The sequence below is a fragment of the Saimiri boliviensis genome, chromosome 2 (assembly GCF_048565385.1).
Source record: "Saimiri boliviensis isolate mSaiBol1 chromosome 2, mSaiBol1.pri, whole genome shotgun sequence".
Classification (NCBI taxonomy): domain Eukaryota; kingdom Metazoa; phylum Chordata; class Mammalia; order Primates; family Cebidae; genus Saimiri; species Saimiri boliviensis.
The window spans coordinates 41,508,715-41,535,509 of record NC_133450.1 but is presented as its reverse complement, the minus strand read 5'-3'; the positions used below and the strand labels follow the sequence as shown (position 1 = coordinate 41,535,509).

The window sequence follows — 26,795 nt, the reverse complement described above, 5'->3', positions numbered from 1 at the left end:
CAAAACAATTGGAGGCTTGGGTAAAATTTTTAAAAAATTTTCAAAAGATTGTCTCATATCCAGAAATAAATAGAATCATTTTTAATTGATATTTTAACTGTTATAACATACATATGGTAAAAATTGAAACAGTGTGGAAAGATTATAAAATTAAAAGTAATTCTTTTTCACTGATTACAAGCTACATGCTTGATAGGCAAATATTATTTTTTCTCGTGAATACTTGAAAAAAACCTAATTATACTGTCTTGCATTTTTTAAACTTTAGTGCCCATTGAAATGGCTTTCTTTTACTCTGATTAGTATCATTTTGTCAAATATTGCTTTGAATTTTTAAATGTAATTGTTGGGGGAAAAATGGATACATCTCCATGCCCCACCTTAACTATTATCTTTTAATATGTTCTGTTGTTTCTCTTGCCCTTGGGCAAATCCTACAGTTTTGACCCCCCTCCTTTTTTTAAGATAAGAATAGTATCCCATTAGTAACTAAGACTTGGTTTCAAGTATTAAAATTCCTAACAAATTCTAAAAGGTTGAGTCTCACATCCAATTCATAGTCTCTTTTCTCTCTTCCTATCTTGGACCATGCTCACAACTGGAACCCACAGGGGAAGAGGACGTGATCTAATCTTCAATTTTTCTATATTTCCCCTGCCTTTCATTTTAGTACTTACAGAGGAGAGGAGATCAGATGCAAAAGACAAAATCTTTACTTACCTAGTCCTATAATTAAGGTCCTCTCTTGGCTGATACTGGCCAAAAGAAGCCCTCTGTTGCAGGTGTCCAAGTGTTGGTTCTTTGAGACACTTGTCTGAGTTCTCACAGATCAGAGCTCCCTTACGTGGGTGACAGACATGCCAACTGAGATTAACTGTCTATCTGTCCATTGTTCCTTGCGCTCTCTCAGCTGTTGCCCAGCAGTAACTCTTTTTCAGTATTTAGCCTTCGATCTGCTGATGGTAGATGATGAGATGATGATCTCTTTTCAACTTAGAATTGTGTTAGAGTTATAGAAATATGTTTGGCAGCTCTTCTTTAGATTATGCTTATTGTTACCTTCAATATTGAATCTTTGACAAAATTCTTCAACAAAAGGAAAAGTCCCACTTAAGTATCAAGTTTCATAGTTGTTGAAGATCAAATACAACTGAGTTCCTATCTGAGCTCTACTCACTTGGGCAAATTATTTCATTTTCTCTCCATGTTTCTCTCTTGTTTTTCTTCAGCTTTTATTTTAGGTTCACAGGGTACATGTACAGGTTTGTTACATGGGTAACTTGCATTATGATGGGGTTTGGTGTACAAATGACTTCATGCCCCAAGCAGCGAGCATAGTGCCTGATAGGTAGTTTTTCAATCTTCCTCCTCCTTCTAACCTCCCCTCTCCAGTAGGCTCTAGTGTCTATTGTTCCCATCTTTGTGTTCATGTGTACACAATATTTAGCTCTCACTTATAAGTGAGAACATGTGCTATTTGGTTTTCTGTTTCTGTGTTAATTTGCTTAGGATAATGGCCTCCAGCTGTATCCATGTTGCTGCAAAGAACAGCAGTCCATTTTTTAAATGGCGATATAGTATTTCCTGTATATATGTACCACATTTTAAAAATCCAGTTCACTGTTGATGGGCATCTAGGTTTATTCCATGTCTCTGCTATTGTGAATAGTACAGTAATGAACATGCGAGTGTATGTGTCTTTTTTGGGAGAAAGATTTACATTTCTTTGCACATATAACTGGTAATGTGATGAATGGGTTGAATAGTAGTTATAAGTTCTTTGAGAAATATCCAAACTGGTTTCCACAGTGGTCGAACTAACTTACATTCCCAGACAGCAATATATAAGCATTCTCTTTGCGCCACAACCTTGCCAGCATGTTATTTTTTGACTTTTTAATAATTGCCGTTCTAACTGGTGTGAAATGGTATCTTTCTGGGGTTTTGATTTGCCTTTTTCTAACAATGATGTTGAACATTTTTTCATGTGCTTGTTGGCTGTATATATGTTGTCTTTTGAGAATTGTCTGGTCATGTCCTTTGCCCATTTTTTAATGGGGCTGTTTATTTTTTGCTTGTTGCTTTAAGTACCTTATAGATTTTGGGAGTTAGACTTTTGTCAGATGCATAGTTTGTGAATATTTTCTCCCATAGTGTAGGCTGTTTATACTGATAATAGTTATTTTGCTGTGCAGAAGCTCTTTAGTTTAATTAGTAACACTTACCTATTTTTGGTTTTGTTGTAATTGCTTTTGGAGATTTCATCGTGAAATCTTTGGCAAGGCCTATGTCCAGAACGGATATCCTTGGTTTCCTTCTAGAGTTTTTATAGTTTTAGATCTTATATTTAAGTCTTTAAGCCATTTGAGTTGATTTCTTTATAAGATGAAAAAAAAGGGGTCCAGTTTCAATCTTGTTTTTTTTTTTTTTTTTTTTTTTGTGGGGTGGGGGTGTTAAACAATAGACCTTAATTGTACTGGTGTCTTCTTTGATTTTAATTTTTGCTTTTGAAACCAGAAAGGAATAATAAAGAATAGTCTTTGTTTTTTCACTTTCAACTAAACATGATTTTAGCAAAAGATATGAAGGGAAAATAAGCAATCCCAAAATGAAGAGGATATTAAAGAAGTAAGAAAGTGATATAAGCTTTCCTCTTTTTTTGATAATGCTGTCTTCACATACACCAACTCTGATATAACAAAGCAACAAACTGAAAAAATGATGAAATGTACAATGTTCATGGATTAAGTTAAACCAACAATGAATAAAGGGACTACACATCATAGCAATATTATTCCTACTGACTGGCAAATTTTCTTAAAAAAATCCTGTGCACTCCACAGTGTACCTCCTTCTCTCTCCCTACATTCATAGCAGAAAGACACATAAGTGGAACTGAAAATCACAGGGCACATTTTCTAGCTGAGATGGAGGAAATTCACAGCTGTAGAAAGTTATCCACAACAATAATAATCTCCAGTCTATAAAATGACACAAATTCTGACCCTTTGGCATATTTTGTGAATGGGGCCTTTCTTCCTATGATGCTAGCAGTGTGATCCAGAGTGGGGTCCTATCACAGGTATAGAAGCTTACCTTTCTCTGTTGCTCGACTATATTAACTTTACAGATAAATAAATGGAGACTTAAAAAGTTAAGTAAATTACGCAGAGTACATGATTTGTAGGTGGTGAAACAGAAATTTTAAATGTTTGACTCTATTCTCTATAGCCTCTGTAGCCTCTGCCTCCCTGTAGCCTCTGCCTCCCAGGTTCAAGTGATTTTCCTGCTGTAGCCTCCCTAGTAGCTGAGATTACAGTGCCCACTACCACACCTGGCTAATCTAGCCATATTTTTTTTACTGCATTTTAGGTTTGGGGGTACATGTGAAGAACATGCAAGATTGTTGCATAGGTACACACATGGCAGTGTGATTTGCTGCTTTCCTCCCCTTCACCTATATCTGGCATTTCTTCCCATGCTATCTCTCCCCAACTCCTCACCCCTCACTGTCCCTCCCCTATTTTTGCCCAACAGACCCCAGTGTGTAGTGCTCCCTTCCCTGTGTCCATGTGTTCTCATTGTTCAACACCCGCCTATGAGTGAGAACATGCGGTGTTTGATTTTCTGCTCTTGTGTCAGTTTGCTGAGAAAGATGATTTCCAGGTTCACCCATGTCCCTACAAAGGACACAAACTCATCATTTTTGATGGCTGCATAATATTCTGTGCTGTATATGTACCACATTTTCCCTGTCCAGTCTATCATCGATGGGCATTTGGGTTGGTTCCAGGTCTTTGCTATTGTAAACAGTGCTGAATGAACATTCATGTGCATGTGTCCTTATAGTAGAACGATTTATAATTCTTTGGATATATACCCAGTAATGGGATTGCTGGGTCAAATGGAATTTCTATTTCTGGGTCCTCAAGGAATCGCCACACTGTCTTCCACAATGGTTGAACTGATTTACACTCCCACCAACAGTGTGAGAGTGTTCCTATTTCTCCACATCCTCTCCAGCATCTGTTGTCTCCAGATTTTTTAATGATCGCCATTCTAGCTGACATGAGATGGTATCTCAATGTAATTTTGTTTGCATTTCTCTAATGACCAGTGAGGATGAGCATTTTTTCGTATGTTTGTTGGCCTCCTGTATGTCTTCGTTTGTAAAGTGTCTGTTCATATGCTTTGCCCACTTTTGAATGGGCTTGTTTGTTTTTTTCTTGTAGATCTGTTTTAGTTCTTTGTAAATTCTGGATATCAGCCCTTTGCAGATGGGTAGACTGCAAAAATTTTTTCCCATTCTGTTGGTTGCTGATTCACTCTAATGACTGTTTCTTTTGCCGTGCAGAAGCTGTGGAGTTTGATTAGGTCCCATTTGTCTATTTTGGCTTTTGTTGCCAATGCTATTGGTGTTTTGGTCATGAAGTCCTTGCCTATGCCTATGTCCTGAATGGTTTTGCCTAGCTTTTCTTCTAGGGTTTTTATGGTATTAGGTCTTATGTTTAAGTCTTTAATCCATCTGGAGTAAATTTTAGTGTAAGGTGTCAGGAAGGGATCCAGTTTGTGCTTTCTGCACATGGCTAGCCAGTTTTCCCAACACAATTTATTAAACAGGGAATCCTTTCCCTGTTGCTTGTTTTTATCAGGTTTGTCAAAGGTCGGATGGTTGTAGATATGTTGTGTTTCCTCCGAGGCCTCTGTTCTGTTCCATTGGTCTATATCTCTGTTTTGGTACCAGTACCATGCTGTTTTGATTACTGTAGCCTTGTAGTATAGTTTGAAGTCTGATTGTGTGATGCCTCCCGTTTTGTTCTTTTTGCTTAGAATTGACTTGGCTATGCGGGCTATCTTTTGGTTCCATATGAAATTTAAGGTGTTTTTTTTCCAGTTCTGTGAAGAAGGTCATTGGTAGCTTGATGGGGATAGCGTCGAATCTGTAAATTACCTTGGGCAGTATGGTCATTTTCATGATATTGTTTCTTCCTAACCATGAATATGGAATGTTTCTCAGTCTTTTTGTGTCCTCTCTTATTTCATTGAGCAGTGGTTTGTAGTTCTCCTTGAAGAGGTCCTTTACGTTCCTTGTTAGTTGTATTCCTAGGTATTTTATTCTCTTTGTAGCAATTGTGAATGGCAGTTCATTCTTGATTTGGCTGTCTTTAAGTCTGTTATTGGTGTACAGGAATGCTTGTGATTTTTGCACATTGATTTTGTATTCTCAAACTTTGCTGAAGTTGCTTATCAGTTTCAGGAGATTTTGGGCTGAGACGATGGGATCTTCTAGATATACAATCATGTCATCTGCAAATAGAGACAATTTGACTTCCTCCTTTACTATTTGAATACCCTTTATTTCTTTTCTTGCCTGATTGCTTTGACTAGAGCTTCCAGTACTATATTGAATAGGAGTGGTGAGAGAAGTCATCCTTGTCTAGTGCCAGATTTCAAAGGGAATGCTTCCAGTTTTTGCCCATTCAGTATTATATTGACTGTTGGTTTGTTGTAAATAGCTTTTATTATTTTGAGATACGTTCCGTTAATACCTAGTGTATTGAGAGTTTTTAGCATAATGGGCTGTTGAATTTTGTCAAAGGCCTTCTCTGCATCAATTAAGATAATCATGTGGTTTTTGTCTTTGGTTCTGTTTATGTGGTGAATTATGTTTACAGACTTGCGTATGTTGAACCAGCATTGCCTCCCTGGGATGAAGCCTACTTGATCAGGGTGGATAAGCTTTATGATGTGCTGTTGCAATTGGCTTGCCAGTATTTTATTGAAGATTTTTGCATCTATGTTCATCATGGATATTGGCCTGAAGTTTTCTTTTCTTATTGAGTCTCTGTCAGGTTTTGGTATCAGGATGGTGTTGGTCTCATAAAATGATTTGGGAAGGATTCCATCTTTTTGGATTATTTGGAATAGTTTCAGAAGGAATGGTACCTGCTCCTCTTTGTATGTCTGGTTGAATTCGGCTGTGAACCCATCTGGACCCTGGGCTTTTTTTGGGTGGTAGGCTCTTAATTGCTGCCTCAACTTCAGACCTTGTTATAGGTCTATTCAGGGTTTTGACTTCTTCCTGGTTTAGGCTTGGGAGGAGGGAAGTGTCCAGGAATTTATCCATTTCTTCCCGGTTTACTAGTTTATGTGCATAGAGTTGTTTGTAATAATCTCTGATGATGGTTTGAATTTCTGTGGAATCTGTGGTGATATCCCCTTTATCATTTTTTATTGCATCTATTTGGTTATTCTGTCTTTTCTTTTTTATTAATCTGGCTAGTGGTCTATTTTGTTGATCTTTTCAAAAAACCAGCTCCTGCATTTATTGCTTTTTTGAAGGTTTTTTGTTTCTCTATCTCCTTCAGTTCTGCTCTGATCCTAGTTATTTCTTGTCTTCTGCTAGATTTTGAGTTTTTTTGATCTTGCTCCTCTAGCTCTTTCAGTTTCGATGATAGGGTGTCAATTTTCGATCTCTCCTTGCTTCTCATGTGGGCACTTGTTGCTATATATTTTCCTCTAGAGACTGCTTTAAATGTGCCCCAGAGATTCTGGTATTTTGTGTCTTCGTTCTCATTGGTTTTGAAGAAAGCAGTATTTATTTCTGCCTTCATTTCGTTGTTTATCCAGTCAACATTCAAGAGCCAGTTGTTCAGTTTCCATGAAGCTGTGCTGTTCTTAGTTTCTGCATTCTGAGTTCTAACTTGATTGCGCTGTGGTCTGAGAGACTTTTTGTCATGATTTCCGTTCTTTTGCATTTGCTGAGTAGTGATTTATTGCCAATTATGTGGTCAATTTTAGAGTAGGTGTGATGTGGTGCTGAGAAGAATGTATTTTCTATGGATTTGGGTTTGTGATGTGGTGCTGAGAAGAATGTATTTTCTATGGATTTGGGGTGGAGAGTTCTGTAAATGTCTATTAGGTTTGCTTGTTCCAGGTCTGAGTTCCAGTCCTGGATATCCTTGTTAATTTTCTGTCTGGTTGATCTGTCTAATATTGACAATGGGTGTTAAAGTCTCCCACTATTATTGTGTGGGAGTCTAAGTCTCTTTGTAAGTCATTAAGAACTTGCCTTATGTATCTGGGTGCTTCTTTATTGGGTGCGGAGATTGTTAGCTCTTATTGTTGTATTGATCCTTTTACCAGTATGTAATGTCCTTCTTGGCTCTTTTGATCTTTGTTGCTTTAAAGTCTATTTTATCAGAGATGATAATTGCAACTCCTGCTTTTTTTTTTTTGCTCTCCATTTGCTTGGTAAGTCTTCCTCCATCCCTTTATTTTGAGCCTTTGTGTATCCTTGCATGTGAGATGGGCTTCCTGGATACAGCACACTGATGGGTTTTGGCTTTTTATCTAATTTGCCAATCTGTGTCTTTTGATTGGGACATTTAGTCCATTTACATTTAGGGTTAATATTGTTATGTATGAATTTGATACTGCCATTTTGATGGTAGCTGGCTGTTTTGCCTGTTAGTTGATGCGGATTCTTGATTGTGTTGATGCTCTTTACCATTTGGTATGTTTTTGGAGTGGCTGGTACTAGTTGTTCCTTTATATGTGTAGAGCCTCTTTCAGGAGGTCTTGTAAAGCAGGCCTGGTAGTGATGAAATCTCTGAGTACTTGCTTGTTCACAAAGGATTTTATTTTTCCTTCACTTATGAAGCTTAGTTTGGCTGGATAGGAGATTCTGGGTTGAAAGTTCTTTTCTTTAAGGATGTTGAATATTGGCCCCCACTCTCTTCTGGCTTGTAGGATTTCTGCTGAGACATCTGCTGTGAGTCTGATGAGCTTTGCTTTGTGGGTAACCCGACCTTTCTCTGGTTGCCCTTAGCATTTTCTCCTTCATTTCAACCCTGGTGAATCTGACAATTATGTGCCTTGGGGTTGCTCTTCTTGAGGAATATCTTTGTGGTGGTCTCTGTATTTCCTGGACTTGAATATTGGCCTGCCTTGCTAGGTTGGGGAAGTTTTCATGGATAGTATCCTGAAGATTATTTTCCAGCTTGGATTCATTCTCTTTGTCACATTCAGGTACACCTATTAAACGTAGATTAGGTCTTTTCACATAGTCCCACATTTCTTGGAGACTTTGTTCATTCCTTTTTACGCTTTTTTCTCTATTCTTGCCTTCTCATTTTATTTCATTGAGTTGATCTTCGATCTCTGGTATCCTTTCTTCTGCTTGGTCAATTTGGCTGTTGAAACTTGTGCATGCTTTGCAAAGTTCTTGTGTTGTGTTTTTCAGCTCCATCAATTCACTTATATTCCTCTCTAAGTTGTTCATTCTCGTTAGCATTTCGTCAAATCTTTTTTCAAGATTCTTAGTTTCTTTGCATTGGGTTAGAACATGTTCTTTTAGCTCACAGAAGTTTCTTATTACCCATCTTTTGAAGTCTGATTCTCTCATTTCATCACACTTATTCTCCATCCCTCCTTGTTCCCTTGCTGGTGAGGAAATGTGATTCCTTGTAGGAGGAGAGGTGTTCTGGTTTCAGGTGTTTTCATTCTTTTTGTGTTGGTTTCTTCCCATCTTTGTGGATTTATCCACTTGTTGTCTTTGTAGTTGCTGACTTTCATATTGGGTCTCTGAGTGAACTTCCAGTTTGTGGATGATGAAGTTATGTCTGTTTCTTAGTTTTCTTTTTTCATGTCTCTCCCTCATGTTTTGGTATCAGAATGAAACTGACCTAATAGAATGAGTTGGGGAAGAGTATTCCCTCTTTGCTTTTTTTTTTCTTTGAAATAATTTCAGTAGAATTGATGTCAGCTCTTCTTTGTGCATGTGTCAGAATTTGACTGTGAATCTGTCTAATCCAGAGGTTTTCCTAGTTGGTAGTTTTTCTGTTCCTGATTCAAGATTTGGTTTTCGGACTACTCAGGGTTTCAATTTCTTCCTGGTTCAATTTTTGGAGGTTGTATTTTTCTAGGAATTTATCCATTTCTTGTAGGTTTTCTAGTTTGCCTGCACAGAGGTGTACATAATAGTCTCTCAGATTTTTTTGTATTTCTGTGGGATTGGTGCTAATGTTCCTTTTGTCATTTTTCATTGTTTTCATCTGGGTCTTCTTTTTTCTTTATTAGCCTAGCTATCAGTCTATCAATCTTGTTCTTTCAGATGATCGACTTTTGGTTTACTTCTTTTGTAGAGATTTTCACATATCAATTTTGTTTCGTTCAGCTCAGATTTTGGTTATATTGTTTTGCTAGCTTTGGGTTTGATTGCTCTTGCTTTTCTAGTTCTTATAGTTGGTATGTTAGTTTGATGCTGAATGGAGGTCCCCAATCTCTTCTGGATTTTAAGACTTCTGCTGAAAGGTCCACAATCAGCCTGATAAAGTTCCATTTTTAGGTGATCTGATCCTTCTCTCTTGCTGACTTTAACTTTTTTTCTTTCACTTTGACCATGAATAATCTAATGTTTGTTTCTTGGGAATGGTCATCTTATATAGTATCTCACAGGGATTCTCTGCGTTTTGTGAATTTGAATGTCAACCTCTAGTGAGTTGGGATATTTTTGTGGACACTATCTAAAATGTGTTTTTTGATCTGCTTGGTCTCACTCTATTTCTTTCTGGAATGCCCATTAGTTTTAGCTTTGGTCTCTTTACATAATCCCGTATTTCTTAGAGGTTTCATTCTTTTTAAAATTATTTTTTTCTATATTTTTGTTTGCATTGATTCTAAGGAACAATCTTTGACCTCTGAGATTATTTCCTCAGCTTGGTCTATTCCGTTATTAATGTTTCCAATTGTATTATGAAATTCCTGTAGGGAATTCTTCATTTCCAGAAGTTCAGTTAGGCTCTTTCTTAAAATGGCTATGTCATCTTTCAACTCATGGTTAATTGTATAGCTTTCTTTAGATTGTATTTCAACCTTCTCCTGTATCTTGTTGATCTCCCTTGCCATCCAGATTCTAAATTCTGTGACTGTCATTTAAATCTGATTAAGAACTATTGCTGAAGAACTGGTACAGTCAATTGCAGGTAAGAGGTAATTCTGGCTTTTACCATTGCTAGAATTCTTGTGCTGGTTCTTTTTCATTTGTGTAGGCTAATGTTTCTTTGATCTTTGAACTTGCTGTATTTTGGATGGGGATTTTTGTTTTTACATCCTTTGATGCCCTTGACTGTTTGACTCTGATATAAGTTGGGTTTAGTTGATTGGCTTCATTTCTAGATGCTTTCAGGGGGCCAAAGCTCAGCTCAGCATTTATGACCTGTGTGTTCTAAATTTGAGGGTTTGGGACCAGGCCCATGGCTTTGTTTTCTGGTCTCTCAAGGTCAAACACCAGCTATGCTGGAGGAGTTCAGGTACTCCCAGTCTGCTGGCAATGACCCTGTGACTGGAGCTGTGAACAAAAGCACTCTGGTGGGGTGGCAGTGGAGTTATGTGTGCATATGTACCTGTGGGGCAGCAGAGGTAGGCTGTGGCAAGTGTGCACTAGCACGAGAAAGCTGTAGGTGGGTACATGTTGGTGGAAGTCTGTCTGCAAAAGTGTTCTAATGGGCATATGGAGGCTTCTGGTGAAAGAGCTATAGTGGTAGCTACAGTCAAGCATTTCATTGGGGCAGCAGAGGGTACCCTGCAAGTGGGTGAGGCCATGCAGGGAGCCTGGGAGAGGCTGGCAGACAGGGGCATTTATATCAGACTGACCCCCTCCCATAAGAAAGACAGCCCTACTCTCTTCGGACCTGGCAGCTAACAAAAGACCAAAGCCACCTAGAATAGTATGATGAGGCTTGGCAGATAAGCACCCATGTTTGTGCTCCACTGTAGCTATTCATGCACCAAACCCTCTGGGCTCCATGCAGACTAGGTTTCTGTCTCTGCAACTCTTCAGGCAATTTTTCCTGTCAACTTGAATGTCTGGCTTGGTTGTGGGGTCTCCTGCGGCTAGGATCCCAGAGGTCTCTGACAAGAGCTGGTCATTCCAGACGTGTTTTACTTACCCTTCTTTAGGAGCTGCTTAGGGCCAGGAATGAGTTCTGGTGCTCAGCAAGCACATGCAGGAATCCCAGCTTCCTCCCAGGATCAATCTTCCTTCTGTCCATTCTCAGGGCCTTCTTTCCAAGATCTCTTTGAAGTGTGCTGGTTTACTTGATGCTCTGGTCTCTTTCAGTGGAAGAGGCTCTTCCTGGTTGCATTGTGTTTGCCATCTTTGCTCATTTGTAAAACAGGATGAATGATAATTACCTCAAAGGACTGTTGTGGGAATTACAACACGCTGCCTGATAATGAGAACTCAATACAATGTGGCGAACATTGTAATCTTAATGGTTATAAAAGTTGTAAGTGATAAGAACAATGGGATAAAAACGTTTGAGATGGGACTCACCAGTTGTGAAAGTGCTATCAAGTTGATATACAAGAATAAGGAAAAAAAAGAACAATGGCCTTGGATCCCACAGTAACTTGGCTCCAGGGGCTTCTCCAGGTTCTTCTGCCATCCAGTGGCTGATACCAAGAGGAAATGACAGATTTTTTTCTTCTTGGGCTAAGGGAATATAGCATATGTTTCACTTTTTGATTGATATTATTACATAATGAAAACCTTTCATGTTGAAATGGCCTTTCTTAGGCTGTGATAAAAATGACTTCTTTATATATATGTGTAAGGGAAACAATGTGATTGACTTTGATGGAAAAGAAGAAAATAGAGGGGTAGCAATAATTCAGGCAGCAGGTAGTCTTCTTTGCTCAGATTTACACTGTGCTTTAGGACAGTGTTCTAAGTGCTCAGCCTGAGATGATTTATTGCCAGCCCCAATCCCAAACATTCACCTTTCTTCTAAGAGCTCTCACCATTTGGAAAGGGAAAGAGTTGTTGCTACTTGCAGAAAAAGAGCAATTGAACAAACCAAAGGCAGTGTTTTTCAGCTCTTTAGTTTACCCTCTGGAAGATGAAAATAATTGTTTGAGTGGATACTGAAAGTCTTCATCTACTGTATGCATGGAAGGTTAGAGAATATTCTACAAGCAACAATTGCTAGAACAGAAAAAGGCTAAAAGAGATTATCTTTAACAAAGCTTTCCTTGATCCCACCTTACCCCACCCACCTCCTCCAGAGATACCTCTCTTGCTTCTGAGAGTCACAGCAATTCATTCCTCTCTTAAGGCACTTAATCAAAGTCTATCTATTTATTTGTCCTTTGCTAGGCCTATGAGGGAGTAAAGGTATTTGTCTTATGTTTTCTCTTTTTGGAACCTGTGTGTTCCAAGTCACATCAGCACATGACAACAAAAAAGCTCACAGAGTTTTGTTTCTCTATGGAGCAAAACTATGTTTTATTTCACTATGTCTATGACAATGAAAATAAAGAACTCAGCAACCTAAATTATTTATTGTAGGTTCCTATTAGAAAGGAAAGGGGTGTCTTTAGTAGTAAATTGCAGAACATTATGCTGCTGAGTCTGACCCACAGACTCTGGCCAAGCGGTGAATGAAAGGAGTTAGCAGACACAGGTGTTTTGCCTGTGAGAGTGGGGCTAGGGAACCCCACAACTTGACAGACTCTGAAGAGGGAGTCCGGTCGTGCAACCCCATATGCCAGAGACACTTGTATTTATTTTGGCACAGACTTAATGACAAAGGTCTGGAGCAAACACCATTTCTGGGTAATTAACTTTCCTGAGTAAAGAACAGTCATGCGCATGGATGATCAAAGGTTGGTTTGGGTTTTAGGGGGGAGTTAGGTAAATAAGCTATTTAGATAAACTCCTCTACATTCCTGTGTTATCTGCTCTTTGCTATTAGCTCAAGGTAAGAGAATTAGGCTGCCTTCAGCCATAACCCTTTCCTGAAGCTTTTGCAAACCCTTCTGGCCTTCCAAGAAAGCATGCATCTTTCCTATAATTTTTCCCACCACACTGACTTATCTCCTGCATTATACTTAAAGTATATTATTGAGACCTGGGAGCCATTTTTGCTCGTGAAAGAAGTTACTGTGCTCAGAGGCAAGATTATATGATACTATAAAAGTCAGCACTTTTCTTCCTTGGCTGCAGTTTATTAGGAGGGTCTTACCTATGTGTACATAAGAATGTCTCAAACTCAGGTGCCTTAACATGCTTACCTTTGTTCCTCAATGAATTCATTCAGTATATGGTTTTTGAGGATTCACAATGTGCAATCTCTTAACCCACTCTTACTTCATCCTTTAGTGGACATAGTATACTCTTCTAGTGATCTTTGATTGCACAAAGAAAGGTATGGATCCTATCTTTTTCTCAACATCAATTCTTCACAACTGAGAAAGTACCATGGAGTAAACCTAGCAGGTTCTGTGCCAGTAAGCCATGGTATGGCAGCCACACAAACCCTTCATCAGCTGTTCAGTCCCCTTACTATTTACTGAGTACAAAACCTTGAGAGTGGTAAAACAAGCTGAGTAAGACAAGTGCCCGCCCTATAGGGTGGGGGATGATTGAGTCTCTAGCATCAGGTGTGTGTTTGTTTATGCATGTGTGTGAGTGTGATTGTGATTGTGATTTATTGTTCATTTGCCTCAACTTACTAGACTTTCAGCATGTTGGCAGTCAGTCTGTGTCTTTAGAAACTTTTATTTTTTATATTAAACAGAAAAATTGACCTTCTTGGGGTATACAGTTCTACGACAGGTATAGATCTGTGATTTGTGTAACTCCCACTGTAATCATGATATAGAACAGTTAAACACTCCTCCCACTCCTATCCCCTGGCAACCACTGATCTGTTCTCTCTCTATGTATAGCCATTTTACAGAATGTTATAGAAACATTCCATAAAAGTATGTAACTGTTTGAAACTGGTCTCTTTAACCCAGGGTCGTGAGTTTAGGATTTATCCATGTTGTTACATGTGTCAATAGTTCATTCCTTTTTCTTGCTGAGTAATATCTGTTGTATGAGCCTAAAAGTGTATTTATCCTTTCAACCATTGAAAGGCATTTGTTTTTCATGTTTTGGTGATTGTGAACAGAGGTGCTATAAACGTTTATGTGCAGGTTTTAGTGTGAACTTGTCTTTAATTTTCCAGGGAAAATACTATGACTGGACTACTGAATCATATGTAGGTGTATGTTTACCTTTATAAGAAATTATCAAGCTATTTTCTAGAGGGTCTGTACCATTTTGCAGTCCTTCAGGCAAACATATGATGTTTCCAATTATTCTGTGTACTTAACAGCACCTAATATTCTGTCAGTATTTTTCATTTTGGCCATTCTAATTGGTATATGGTGATAGCTCATCATTGTTTTGTTTTCCCAGAATATCTAATGATGTTGGACATTGTGTTATGAGCTTATTTGCCTTCTTTGAATAATCTCTGGTAAAGTCTTCTGACTGTTTTTAAATTGGGCAGTTTATTTTCTTATTGTGGAGCTTTGAGAATTCTTTGCATATTCGGATACATATCCTTCGAATGTGTGATTTGCAAAAATTTCTTCCCAGTTGGTGTTTTATCTTTGAAGTCTCTTACCTGTCATTGGCAGAGCAAAAATTTTTATTTTGATGGAGTTCAATTAATGAATTTTTTTCTTTTCTGGATTGTGCTTTTGATGTCACATGTAAAATCTCTTTTCCTAATGTCAGATTATGAAGTTTTTTCCTGGGTTTCTTCTAAAAATTTTATAATTAGGTTTTATATTTATATATTTAATCCATCCTAAATTTTTGTGTAATTTCATAAATTTTTACATAATTTTATATATTCATTTAATATAATTTTCTGTCCATTTTTCCATCTGTCCTATCTTTGTTTTACTGGATAGGATCTTGGGTATAATGTTAAATAAAAGTTGTGATAGTAGATATTATTGGCTGATCTTGGGGCGAAAGTATTCAGTATTTCATAATTAAGGATAATGTTAGGGGTACAAGGTCAAGGTTTATTTTATGTTTTTGCATTGTGGATTATCAGTCAATTGTTTTGGAACAATATTTTGAAAAGATTGTGTTACCTCTACTGAATTCTCTTTGCATCTATTAAAAATAGTTGTTTTTTTTTTTTCTGGTCACACTTCTAGGGGTTTACTTCTAGATTCTATTCCATTAATCCATGTGTTCATCTTTTTACCAGTTTCATACTGTTATGATTACTGTAGATTTATTTTGTAATCTTAAAATTGAATAGCATGTCTTCCATGTTTATTCTTTTTTTTATTCAAAATTATGTTTCCCTTGCCTTTCCATAGACATTTTAGCATCAACTTGGCTAATTCTATACCATAAATCTTGCTGGGGATTTTATTGGGATTGCATGAAATCTGAGATTGATAGAGAAAGAGAGAATTGAAATCTTTCCTATGCTGTTTTCCAATATACAAACATAGTACGTTTATCACTTTATTTAGGTGGCCTTTGAATTCTTTCATCAGAGTTTTATTGTTTTTAACATACAGTTTCTGTCCATGTTTTGTTAGATGTAAACCAAGATATTACATATTTTCAGAGCTATTGTAAATCGTATTGTTTTAACTTTGCTTTTCCAATTATTCATTACTATTATATTAATTTTCTATTGCTATTGTAACAAATTGCCACACATTTAATGACTTTAAACAACACAAATTTGTTATCTTACTATTTATTCTGTAGTAATAAAATCCAACTAGAGTCTCACTGGGATAAAATTAAAATTCCTAGCAAGGCTGTTTCTTTCTGAAGGCTCTAGGGAGAATTCTTGCCTTTTTTAGATTCTAGAGGCTAACCGCATTCCTTTGCTCATGGCTCCTTTCTTCCGTCTGCAAAACAATGTTAGGTGAAGTTCTCTGACTTTAATCCACCTCTGCCTCTCCCTCTGATTATAGGTAAAAATATTTTGCAATTTTAAGGAATTATGCAATTATTTTGGGCCCACCTGGATAATCCAGGATAGTCTCTCTATTTCAAGGCCCAAAACCTTAGTAATATCCACAAGTCCGTTTTGCCATATAAAGTAATATATTAACAGGTTCTGGGAATCTTGACGTATTGTTGTGGATATCTTTGGAAGGTCATTATTCTGCTTAGCACAGCTAATATATAGGAATATGGTTGATATCTTAGTGTTGGCCTTGTATCCTGTGATCTTGTTAAACACAGTTTAGTTGCAGATTTTTACCTCCTAGATTTATGGGATTTTATACACAATTATGTCATCTGTGTTTGAATTTATGGTATTTTATACACAATTATGTCATCTGTGTTTATTTTTTCCTTTTCATTTTCTATGGTTCTCTTCCCTCTGTCTTTCTGCCCATGATCTCATCCGTCCTTTCTTTCCTTTATTGTACTGGTGGAAATTTTGAGTAGAATGTTGAATAAAAGTTATAATAGCAGATATTATTGCTTGATCTTAGAGAGAAAACATTCAGTATTTCACCATTGAGAATGATATTAGCTTTAGGTTTTTGCAGATGCCTTTTATGCTTAGTTTAAGAGTTCTTAATCATAAATGGATGTTAAATTTTGTCAAATGCTCATTTTTATGCACCAATTGATAGAATCATTCCATTTTTATTTAGACTTTAATGTAATTGATTGTATTAATTGAGTTTGTACATTGAACTAGCCTTGCCCTTCCACAATAAATACCACTGGATCTTTTTACATTATTTGCTTTATATATTGCTAGAGTAAAATTACTTCTTACTTGAGAATCTTACATCTATGTTTATGAGGGATATTGGTTTATTATTTTCTTTCTTTAATATTGTCTTTGTCCCATTTCAGTAGCAGGACTAACTTGGCCTTATAATATTCATTGGAAAGTATTGCATTTTCTAATATTATTCAGAAGAGTATATGTAGAATTGGCATTACTTCTTTATTAAATGTTTGGTAAATTCTTAAGTAAAATCGGAAGGCCTAGAACTTACTGTTTTGGGAGTTTTAATTTACAGATTCAATTTATTTAATAGTTGTAGAACTTTTCAGATTATAAGTAGTTTCAATAAGTTTTTGTAGTTTCTGGTTCTTGAGAAATTGTCAATTGTATATTCTCTTATTGTCCTTTTAATAACTGTGGGCTTTGAAATGATATCTCTTTTATTCCTGATACTGATTGTGCCTTTTCTCCTTCAGTTTAAAATATGTTAGTATTGCTAAATGTTTATCAAGAAATAAAACACATCTGGATAGGAAAGAATGAGGTAAAAGTGTCTCTGCTGTTGACATGATCACATATATAGATCATTTTAAAATTAAAAAATAGTAGATTGAGTAAACAAATTCATTAAAGTTGCAGGTTACAAGGCCATCACACAAAGATCAGTAACATTTCTATATTTTAATAATGAGCTATTCAAAAATTAATCCCATGGTGCCAAAAATACTTAGCAGTTAATTTAACCAAGGAGATTAAAGATCTGCACATAGAAAACTATAAAAGCTTGATGAGAGAAATTGAAGAAGACAAAAATAAAAGATATCTCATGATCATGGATTGGAAGATTAATATTGTTAAAATATCCATACTCCTCAAAGGAATGTACAGATTCAGTGTAAGTTCTATCAAAATTTCATATCATTTTTCACAGAATAGAAAAAAATATTTAAAATATGTGTGAAACCAGAAAAGACTTCAAATAACCAAAGCAATCTTCAGCAAAAAACAAAACAAAAACAAAACTTGGAGGCATCACACTCCGTGATTTTCAAGTATATTATAAAATGTCTTACAATCAAAACATCATGGAACTGACATAAAAACAGACATGTAGGTCAATGGAACAGGATAGAAGGCCCAGAAATAAATCTGAGTATATAAGGGCAATTGATTTTCAACAAAGATGCCACAATAAATACGGCACAAATGTACCAAGGAACACACAATGTGGAAAGGACAATCTCTTCAATAAATGATCTTGGGAAAACTGGATATCCAAATTGATATGATTCAGTTCTATGTCCCCACCCAAACCACATCTTGTAGCTCCCATGTGTTGTGGGAGGGATGTGGTGGAAGATGATTGAATCATAAGGGCAAGTCTTTCCCAAGCTGTTCTCATGATAGTGAATGGGTCTCACTAGATTTGATGGTTTTAAAAAGTGGAGTTTCTCTGTGCAAGCTCTCTCTTTGCCTGCTGCCATTCATGTAAAAGGTGGCTTGCTCCTCCTTTCCTTCTACCATTATTGTGAGTATTCCCCAGCCATGTGGGATTATAGGTCCATTAAACCTCTTTCTTTTGTAAATTGTCCAGTCATGGGTATGTCTTTATTAGCACTGAGAGAGTGGACCAATACAGTAAATTGGTACCAGGAGAGCAGGGCATTGCTGAAAAGATACCTGATAACATAGAAGTGACTTTAGATCTGGGTAGCAGGCAGATGTTGGAACAGTTTGGAGGGCTCAGAAGAAGATAGGAAAATGTGAGAAAGTTTGGAACTTCCTAGAGACTTGTTGAATGGCTTTGAAAAAATGCAGATAATGATATGAACAATAAGGTCTCAGATGGAGGTGAGGAAACTTGTTGAAAACTGGAGCAAAGGTTACTCTTGTTATGTTTGAGTAAATAGACTGGTGGCATTTTGTCCCTGCCCTAGAGATTTGTGGAACTTTGAACTTGAGAGAGATGATTTAGGGTATCTGGTGGAAGAAATTTTTAAGCAGCAAAGCATTCAAGAGGTGACTTGGGTGCTGTTAAAGGTATTCAGTTTCAAAAGGGAAACAGAGCATAAAAGTTTGGAAAATTTGCAGCCTGACAATGCAATAGAAAAGAACATCTCATCTTCTGAGGAAAAATTTGAGCTGGCTTCAGAAATTTGCTAAAGTAATGAGCTGAATGACAATCCCCAAGACAATGAGGTCAGCATGCCCCACTGAGACAGAAGCTCTTTTGGGTATAGCTGTCTTTCACAATGACTTCCCCCTTTGATACTGTGGCCTTCCAAATTAAAATTAATACCCTATTCAAACCCAAACTCAGGTCTCTTGCTTGACTGGTTTCCTTTGTTCATTTTTTCAAGATAATTTCCTGAGTGAACACTCATTTCTACTTCCTGGGGAATACCTCATCTCACAGACAGGGTATAATTTGTTCCTGTAGCCCTGTTAAATCAGTCACAAAACAGTAAAATTGTTTCATTCTTTTGTACTTTTATTGTACAACTTCTTAAACATGTTTTTCATCTCTTGTAAATATTTGTATTTTAATAAAACCATTCTTTTATAAATGACATCCAGGAATAATGACTTACAGGGCTCTGGAGCAGTAATCTTCAAGTCCAAGATGGTACCTGTCAGTGAGGCTCAAGGTGAATAGTCAGCTTACTCCACTAGTTCTCCTATTATTGAGAGAATATTTGGATGGGTCATCTTGATTTGTCCTTCCCCATGTTGGTCTGCACTTTATACATGAACATTATTGGCAGTCATTCCATGACTAGAAGACAGCATTCTAGCAAGTTTGGGGCTGTTTAGTACTTAGCTAGCAGAAACAAAGTATCCCATAGCGGTCAGCTTACTTCAGCTCCTACCATTACTTTCGGGCATTATATTGGGGCTTGCACTTTTTGTCATTGCAGTATGCTAAGCAGTGGCTAATTGAGAAGCTTCCTCTCTCATGTCTCTCAGTTTGGCCGCACACTGAGCAAGATTCCTTACATTTTCACTCTCTTCAATGCGCTGATGCAGAATTAATAGGTAGTCAATATTTCTGCCCAAATACTTAAAGAAACATGGTGTTAATGGTAGGCTGTACTAACGGTTTCATCCTTCAATTTAGAAGTGAGGCAAACATGTAACATGCTATTACTAACCTTGTTCACAGCACCTTCTGCATCACTTTCAACATTTTGTTGACTCAGCTTTGGAGCTCACCAGAAGTAAGCTTAGATGTTGAGGCCCGGCGAGTCGGTTAACAAAAGAAGCAACTGTCACTCAAAGCCTCTTTCTTTCTCTGAGAGTATTTTATTATGAAATCTGTTTATTGAGCAGCATTTCTCCCCTAATATCTGGGTTATGCTGGGTGATTGTGATTCCTGATGGGGTAAGTTTGTGCACAAAGAATGAAGCAATTGCATGCTTCCCTGTTACCAGTCCGAGGAACCAGAAATGTATAAACACTAATTCCATGGACTTGCCAGCTTAGCTTGCAGTTAAGCTGCCTGATTGACAGTGTTTTCCTGTGAAAACTATGCCTTTACGTATTTTAGCACCACCCTCCCCTGCTGCTACCCCTCCACCCCCTAAGAAGTTGAATAGGCCTTCAGGAGCAAACCCAGGGTTTATAATGCGCTTTGCAGACCTGGCATAATCTGCCATTCATAGTTTTTATTTCAGCTAGTCTCCATCCTTGGAGGTCTCATCTCCTCTGGAAGCTAGGGCTTGCTGATGTTACCTCTATACCTACTCAACTCCCACATTCAAGGGCCCAAAATTGACAAATGACTTTTTTTTTCTTCTTGCTTCCTTACATGTCTAAGTCCTGGATATCCTCCAATGCTCAGTTCAAATCCCTCAAATCTCAGTTCTTGCATGAATCATCCCATGCTCTGTGCCATGGCACTGTGTGATTCTGAGAAAGGAGAAGTCCTACTATTGGAACTATTTTTAATCCTCTACTTTCTTTTATATTTATCTCAAATCCAGTCAATATTATTTTCTTTAACTACATACAAGAAACCCGAAGCAGTCTGAACTATACTATAGTACTTCATCTATTTGATGAATAGATGAAGTACTATTCCTAGTACTTCATCTAGGAATAGTACTAATAGAAGTACTATTCCTAGTACTTCATCTAGGAATATACATTATATTCCTAGTATAATTTCCTTTTCTTCAGTAAACAATAAAACCCTTGAGAGTGCTCATCTTTCAGTTCCTTGAAGCAGCTTGCTCAAGCAGCATTAATGCCTAGTTAATGTTTATTATTTTATGTGAATATTTGAAATGAAGATAAGGGTTAGACAAAATATCCCAACTTGGCTTAGAAATCATAATTCTTGGCTGGGCGTGGTAGTTCCAGCCTATAATCTCAGCACTTTGGGAGGTTGAGGCAAGCGGATCACCTGAGGTCAGGAGTTTGAGACCAGCCTGGCCAACATGGCGAAACCCATCTCTACTAAAAATGCAATAATTAGCAAGGTGTGGTGGTGGGTGCCTGTAATCCCAGCTACCCAGGAGGCTAAGGCAGGAGAATCGCTTGAACCCAGGAGGTGGAGGTTGCAGTGAGCTGAGATCACGCCACTGCACTCCAGCCTGGGGACAAGCGTGAAACTCAAAAACAAAGAAAAAAACACTTAGTATTTCACAGAGAACTAAATATACTTAGTAAAGTAAGTTTATGCTCAGCAAATATTGGGTTGACTGTACCAACAAGCAGAAATTATTTCATATGGCATGGATATTTACAGAACTTTTTTGCATTTAAGTCTGATAGCTGTATTTCGTGTTCTTTTGTCTTGTAGCCTGTCCTCAGACTATACGATTGGCTTTTTGACCACTTTAGAGCAGAATGAATTACAAAACGGTATACTGCAATTTTGGTTTTTTATTAGAAAATTGTACTTTTGTTAACTGTGCAAAGCTTTCTGGAGGCAAGAGTCAGTTTCTTAGTAAGTAAAATATGGAATTCTCCTTGGGGCATTTTTGGTAGTACATTTTCACTAAACAATTTGTACTGGAGAGAGATCCAAGATGGCTGATCACTAACAGCTCGGGATTGTAGCTCCCACTGAAAGCGCAAAGAATGAGAGGATGCCACACCTTCACATGAATTCTTGTTGCTCACTTACCAAGAGATTCCCAGCGGAGGAGCCCCACGGGTCGCCAGCGCGACTCTTGTGACTGGCGAGGCGGTTTTGCCGGCGCCTTGGAGCGACGGTTCTTGGTGCAGAGTCGGAAAAGCACCATCAATCTTAACGCCACTGATTTGGTCGGTGCAGTGGGTTGCTCAGATTTCGGCGCTGAGAATCAGTAAGTTGGACGTCCACTCAGAAACCTAATTACAAAGACGGCGAATTCAAAGACCACAGATGGATAAATTTATAACGAAGGGAGGAAAGCGGCCAAAAAAGGCTGAGAATGCCCAAGATCAGAACGCCTCTCCCTCAGCGGGGGATCACAGTTCCTCATCAGCAACGGAACAAGGCTTGATGGAGAACGAGTGTGTTCCAATTACAGAAGCAGGCTTCAAAATGTGGATAATGAGAAACTTCTGTGAATTAAAAGAACTTGTTTTAACCCAATCTAAAGCAACTAAGAACTTTGAAAAAAGATTTGACGAAATGTTAACAAGAATACACAATTTAGAGAGGAATATAAGTGAATTGATGGAGCTGAAAAACACAATAGGAGAACTTCGTGAAGTATGCACAAGTTTTAACAGCCGAATTGATCAAGCAGAAGAAAGGATATCAGAGGTCGAAGACCAACTCAATGAAATAAAACAAGGAGACAAGATTAGAGAAAAAAGGATACAAAGGAACGAGCAAAGTCTACAAGAAATATGGGACTATGTGAAAAGACCTAATCTACGCTTGATAGGTGTACCTGAATGTGACGAAGAGAATGAATCCAAGCTGGAAAATACGCTTCAGGACATTATTCAGGAAAATTTTCCCAGCCTAGTAAGGCAGGATAATATTCAACTCCAGGTAATACAGAGAACACCACAGAGATATTCCTCAAGAAGAGCAACTCCAAGGCACATAATCGTCAGATTCACCAGGGTTGAAATGAAGGAGAAAATACTAAGGGCAGCCAGAGAGAAAGGTCAGGTTACCCACAAAGGGAAGCCTATCAGACTTACAGCAGATCTCTCAACAGAAACCCTACAAGCCAGAAGAGAGTGGGGGCCAATATTCAACATCCTTAAAGAAAAGAACTTTCAACCCAGAATTTCACATCCAGCCAAACTAAGCTTCACATGTGAAGGAAAAATAAAGTTTTTTGTGAATAAGCAAGCACTCAGAGATTTCATCACCACCAGGCCTGCTTTACAAGAGCTTCTGAAAGAACCACTACACATATGAAAGGAACAAACAGTATCAGCCTTTCTAAAAAAATTATCAAAAAGAGCATCAATATAATGAAGAATTTACATCAACTAATGGACAAAATAGCCAGCTAATGGCAGTATTAAACTCACATATATTATTATTAATTCTAAATTTAAATTGACTAAATCCCCCAATCCAAAGACAGGCAATTTGAATAAAAAACTAAAACCCATCAGTATGCTGCATCCAGATCCATCTCACATTCGAGGATACACAAAGACTCCAAACAAGGGATGGAGAAAGATTTACCAACCAAACAGAGAGCTAAAATAAATAAATAAAAAGCAGAAGTTACAATTAAGCAACAAAGATCAAAAGAAGCAAAGAAGGACATTATATAATGATAAAAGGATCAATGTAACAACAAGAAGAGCTAAAGATCCTAAATATATACGCACCCAATACAGGAATACGCAGACATACAAGACTTATAAAGAGACTTAGACTCCCACATAATAATAGTGGGAGACTTCAACATTAATATTAGACAGATCAATGAGACAGAAAATTAACAACGATATTCAGGACTTGAACTCAGATCTGGAACAAATAAATGTAACAATCTGTACTAATCAATATGAATAAATTAGGTAAATAAAAATATTTACTAATCTTTGAACTGTGTTTACGTATGAAACTGATGAAATGTTTAGGAGTGAACAACATCAGTTATTTCTGTGAAACTGGGTGTTAGACTCTTTAGCAAATTATTTTGTTCCTCCATTTGGCATGTTGATGGATGGAATTTTGGTAGTTCTTAAAGTTGGACTATCAAATATTTATGTTAAATGCTAAAGATTCCTGATATTGATACTTTTCCTATTGAATGGAAAGGATTACGAGATTGACATAGTGACTTCAAAATATTCTTAAAAGCTTTTAGGTAAGTAACATTGTGAAGTTCTGTATGATTCTTTCAGACATCAGGAAATACTTTCCTATAATTTTAACAAGGTTTCATTAACTCAAATAGATGTTGGTTGAATAAGACAAATTTTATAATTTTAACCCATAGATTTTGGCTGAATGAACCCCAATAACTTTTGTTTTAGTGACACAAATGTTATCATTTTGAGTGCTTTTATCTGCTTATATTTAAAATTCAATATAAAAAACTTGGAGTAGTTCAAAGTCTGTGGCTTACCATTGGTCAGTAAACCATAAGGGATTGTAACAATTTTTCTAAAACAAAGAAAGAGTGATACCTCTTCTTTCATTTGGTAATTCCAACCTTACGGAAAGTCAATGACTTAAAAACGAAATTTTCTTTCACTCAATAGGTAAGATTAATGAGTGAGTTCTACTGTCAGCAAAATGTGTTTTGCCTCTTGCTGACTCCACAACCTGCATCCGCTTTTGGATATCATGAAAGCAACAACGGAAAAACAATTTCATCAGGCCTTTAAAAGTGGCTTATATAGACGCGCAAATATGTAGTTTGCAGATAATGAGAATTGTCCTGATCGGTGTGAGGCTCGTCTAATTCCTTTCCTTTTCAGGGCTTATTGTTTTGTAGGGAATCTAATAGAAAAAGTAAGACTGAAGGGGTGAGGAGTACGGGGAGGAGAAAAATAGATTTGGTACCTTTTCTGGTGAGCACAGGGACAGGCAATAAGCTAGCTTTGCTTTTAGTAAATACCTCTTACTGTCTCCGATGAAATCAAACTGCTATCAGTGAGTTTTCCTAGAAAGAGACTAATGAAGTAGGTTAGATAAATGAAAGAGCCCAAATTTAGAGGTAACCAAAATGTATTTGAATTCCAGTTTGGCCATTAACCACTAGTGTGACCTGGGTTGGATCTTTGGCCATTTTGAGCTTTAGTTTCCTTATATGTATGAAATGGGGATGAACTCTTCTTTCACTCCAAATCTGCTTGGAACAAATTTGAATGCTGGCACTGCCATTTATCTCCTAGGCTAAGGAAAGTTTACCCTTTTTATTTCATAAATCCAATGTGTTGATCATGAATTCTTGGTTCACATTGCTGATGTCTTTTTCCCCTTACAGTTACTGGGTGCTTGGACTTCTGCAATTGGGTTCTAGTCACTCTGCCTCTAGCAGCTTAGATGCTGCCTCCTCAAGGAAGAGCCCTTTGACCTCCCCGTGTAATTTATCCTGTCCCCTCTGGCTTTGTCTGAAACGTGCAGGGACATCTCTTATAGTATACTCTGTTCTCTTCATCAAGTTCTATGGCACAGTCAACTTTCATCCTGGGTCTTAGGTGTCTGAGACATGCTGGGAGTCCAGTTAATATTTGTTGAATAAGTGAATGAATGAATGACATCTATTTTCTGGGTGATTATAATCTGTGGCAAAAAACTAGGAATTTAATAAATGGCATGTATTATCAATATGATTACTATTATTTTTATTCTCTGAATAAGTGGTAAATAGCATGCTTTCATAGGGCTTGATGCTAATTATTATAGGTGATATACTAACCCAGGTATCAGTGCCACCAATTAGTGAATCAACCTCTAAACTGGGATCATCAAATTCCTTGTTTCCTGATTTAGCAAAAGTCCTTTTCAACTCAGATCATAATGGGGAAGCAGGGACGCAGAAGATACAAATACCAACCAAGGTGAGGGAAGAAGATTCAGGTACGGTCTGGGTTCAGATAATATTGAGTCATAGCAGATGAAAGATTTCACCAGTTCTCTGGAAAGCAAGGACCCAGGCTAATTTCACAACCACCCTTATATTGTATGTGTGGATTAATAACTTCATGGTTTAGAAAAAATGTGTTTTGTACATTTTGCAGGGTAAAATAATCATTAGCAGCAAATTTTTTTGTTAATATAAAGCCTAGCAAATGGGTACTCATGCCAGGATCAGTAACTTTAATTTAATGGATCGACTGACATGTGCAGCCAGTATTCTGATGCTCAGAGAGGAAGAACTGACAGAGCATCATCCCTTACAGCCTGCTGCCCAGACAAGATATAACCTTCATTGAAGTGCCAATCATATGACAGCTTGAGGATTGGACCCTCTCACCCCTTTAATAGATTCTTTCTATGTATAAACTGACAGGAACAGTATGATGGTGATGTGAATTTAGAGATTTAAGTGATTTAAAATTTGTAATTCCAATCTTTGTTGTTTCTTTCTGAATATTGTCAAGCATTTAACATTACTTTGCATAAATCCCCTCATCCAAGTTAGAAGAAATTTGAACAGCTCAGGAAAAATGCTTCTGGTATACTGACTTCGCCAACAACATAATTTTAAGAGTTGTTAATTGATAATGAAAATCTCTAAAACTGACTTGACTGCTTTTCTGCCTCAGATAGGCTGTCGTGCAGAACGTCACCCTCTGTGGATGAGGGCGAATCTTACAGACTTCTCTGCCATCACTCTGACCACAGAGGCTCTGGTACCAAAGTTGAAGGTAGAGTGGGAGAATGAGATAAAAACTCATGACTCCAGAATATTCTGTGGAAGGGGTTCCTTTGAATACAAATTTCCTCACTTGATCTTGTTTTCCTGTAATTCCTGTAATTTGTTTCTTTCTTCTGAAAAGTGAAAACAACAATTTCTTCAACTCAGAGTCCTGGCTGCCATTTCATTAGTTATCTGACTGAAATGGGCCTTCAGGGACATTGAGAAGGTCAAGGAATGATTTGAAGCTTTTAGGTCAATTTTTAAAGGATTGTCTGAATGCAGGGCTCTTCAATGAATGTACAAATAATTATTTATTTGAATGTGACAATGTTTAATACTGAAAAAAAATATAGTAAAACATGCAACTTTATCCACTGATGGTCCAAGTGCTAACATATTAGAATCGATATCTTTTAGGAAAGCACTTTGTTAGCATGA

The 26,795-nt window shown here is 37.3% G+C and overlaps 1 long non-coding RNA gene across 11 annotated transcripts in view; it reads left to right on the top strand.

Annotated features, from left to right (window-relative positions):
- The window catches only part of LOC141583527 (uncharacterized), a 327,776-nt gene that overhangs the window by 54,479 nt on the left and 246,502 nt on the right, over window positions 1-26,795 (top strand). For 2 of the 11 annotated variants that reach the window (XR_012516170.1, XR_012516169.1), the window contains one exon: window positions 26,263-26,364. The exons of 7 other annotated variants lie outside the window; for them this stretch is intronic. This is a non-coding gene — a long non-coding RNA (uncharacterized LOC141583527). Of the gene's footprint in view, window positions 1-21,376; window positions 22,659-26,262; window positions 26,365-26,795 lie in introns of those variants that run through there. 2 more of the 11 variants (XR_012516171.1, XR_012516173.1) reach the window with 2 other exon arrangements.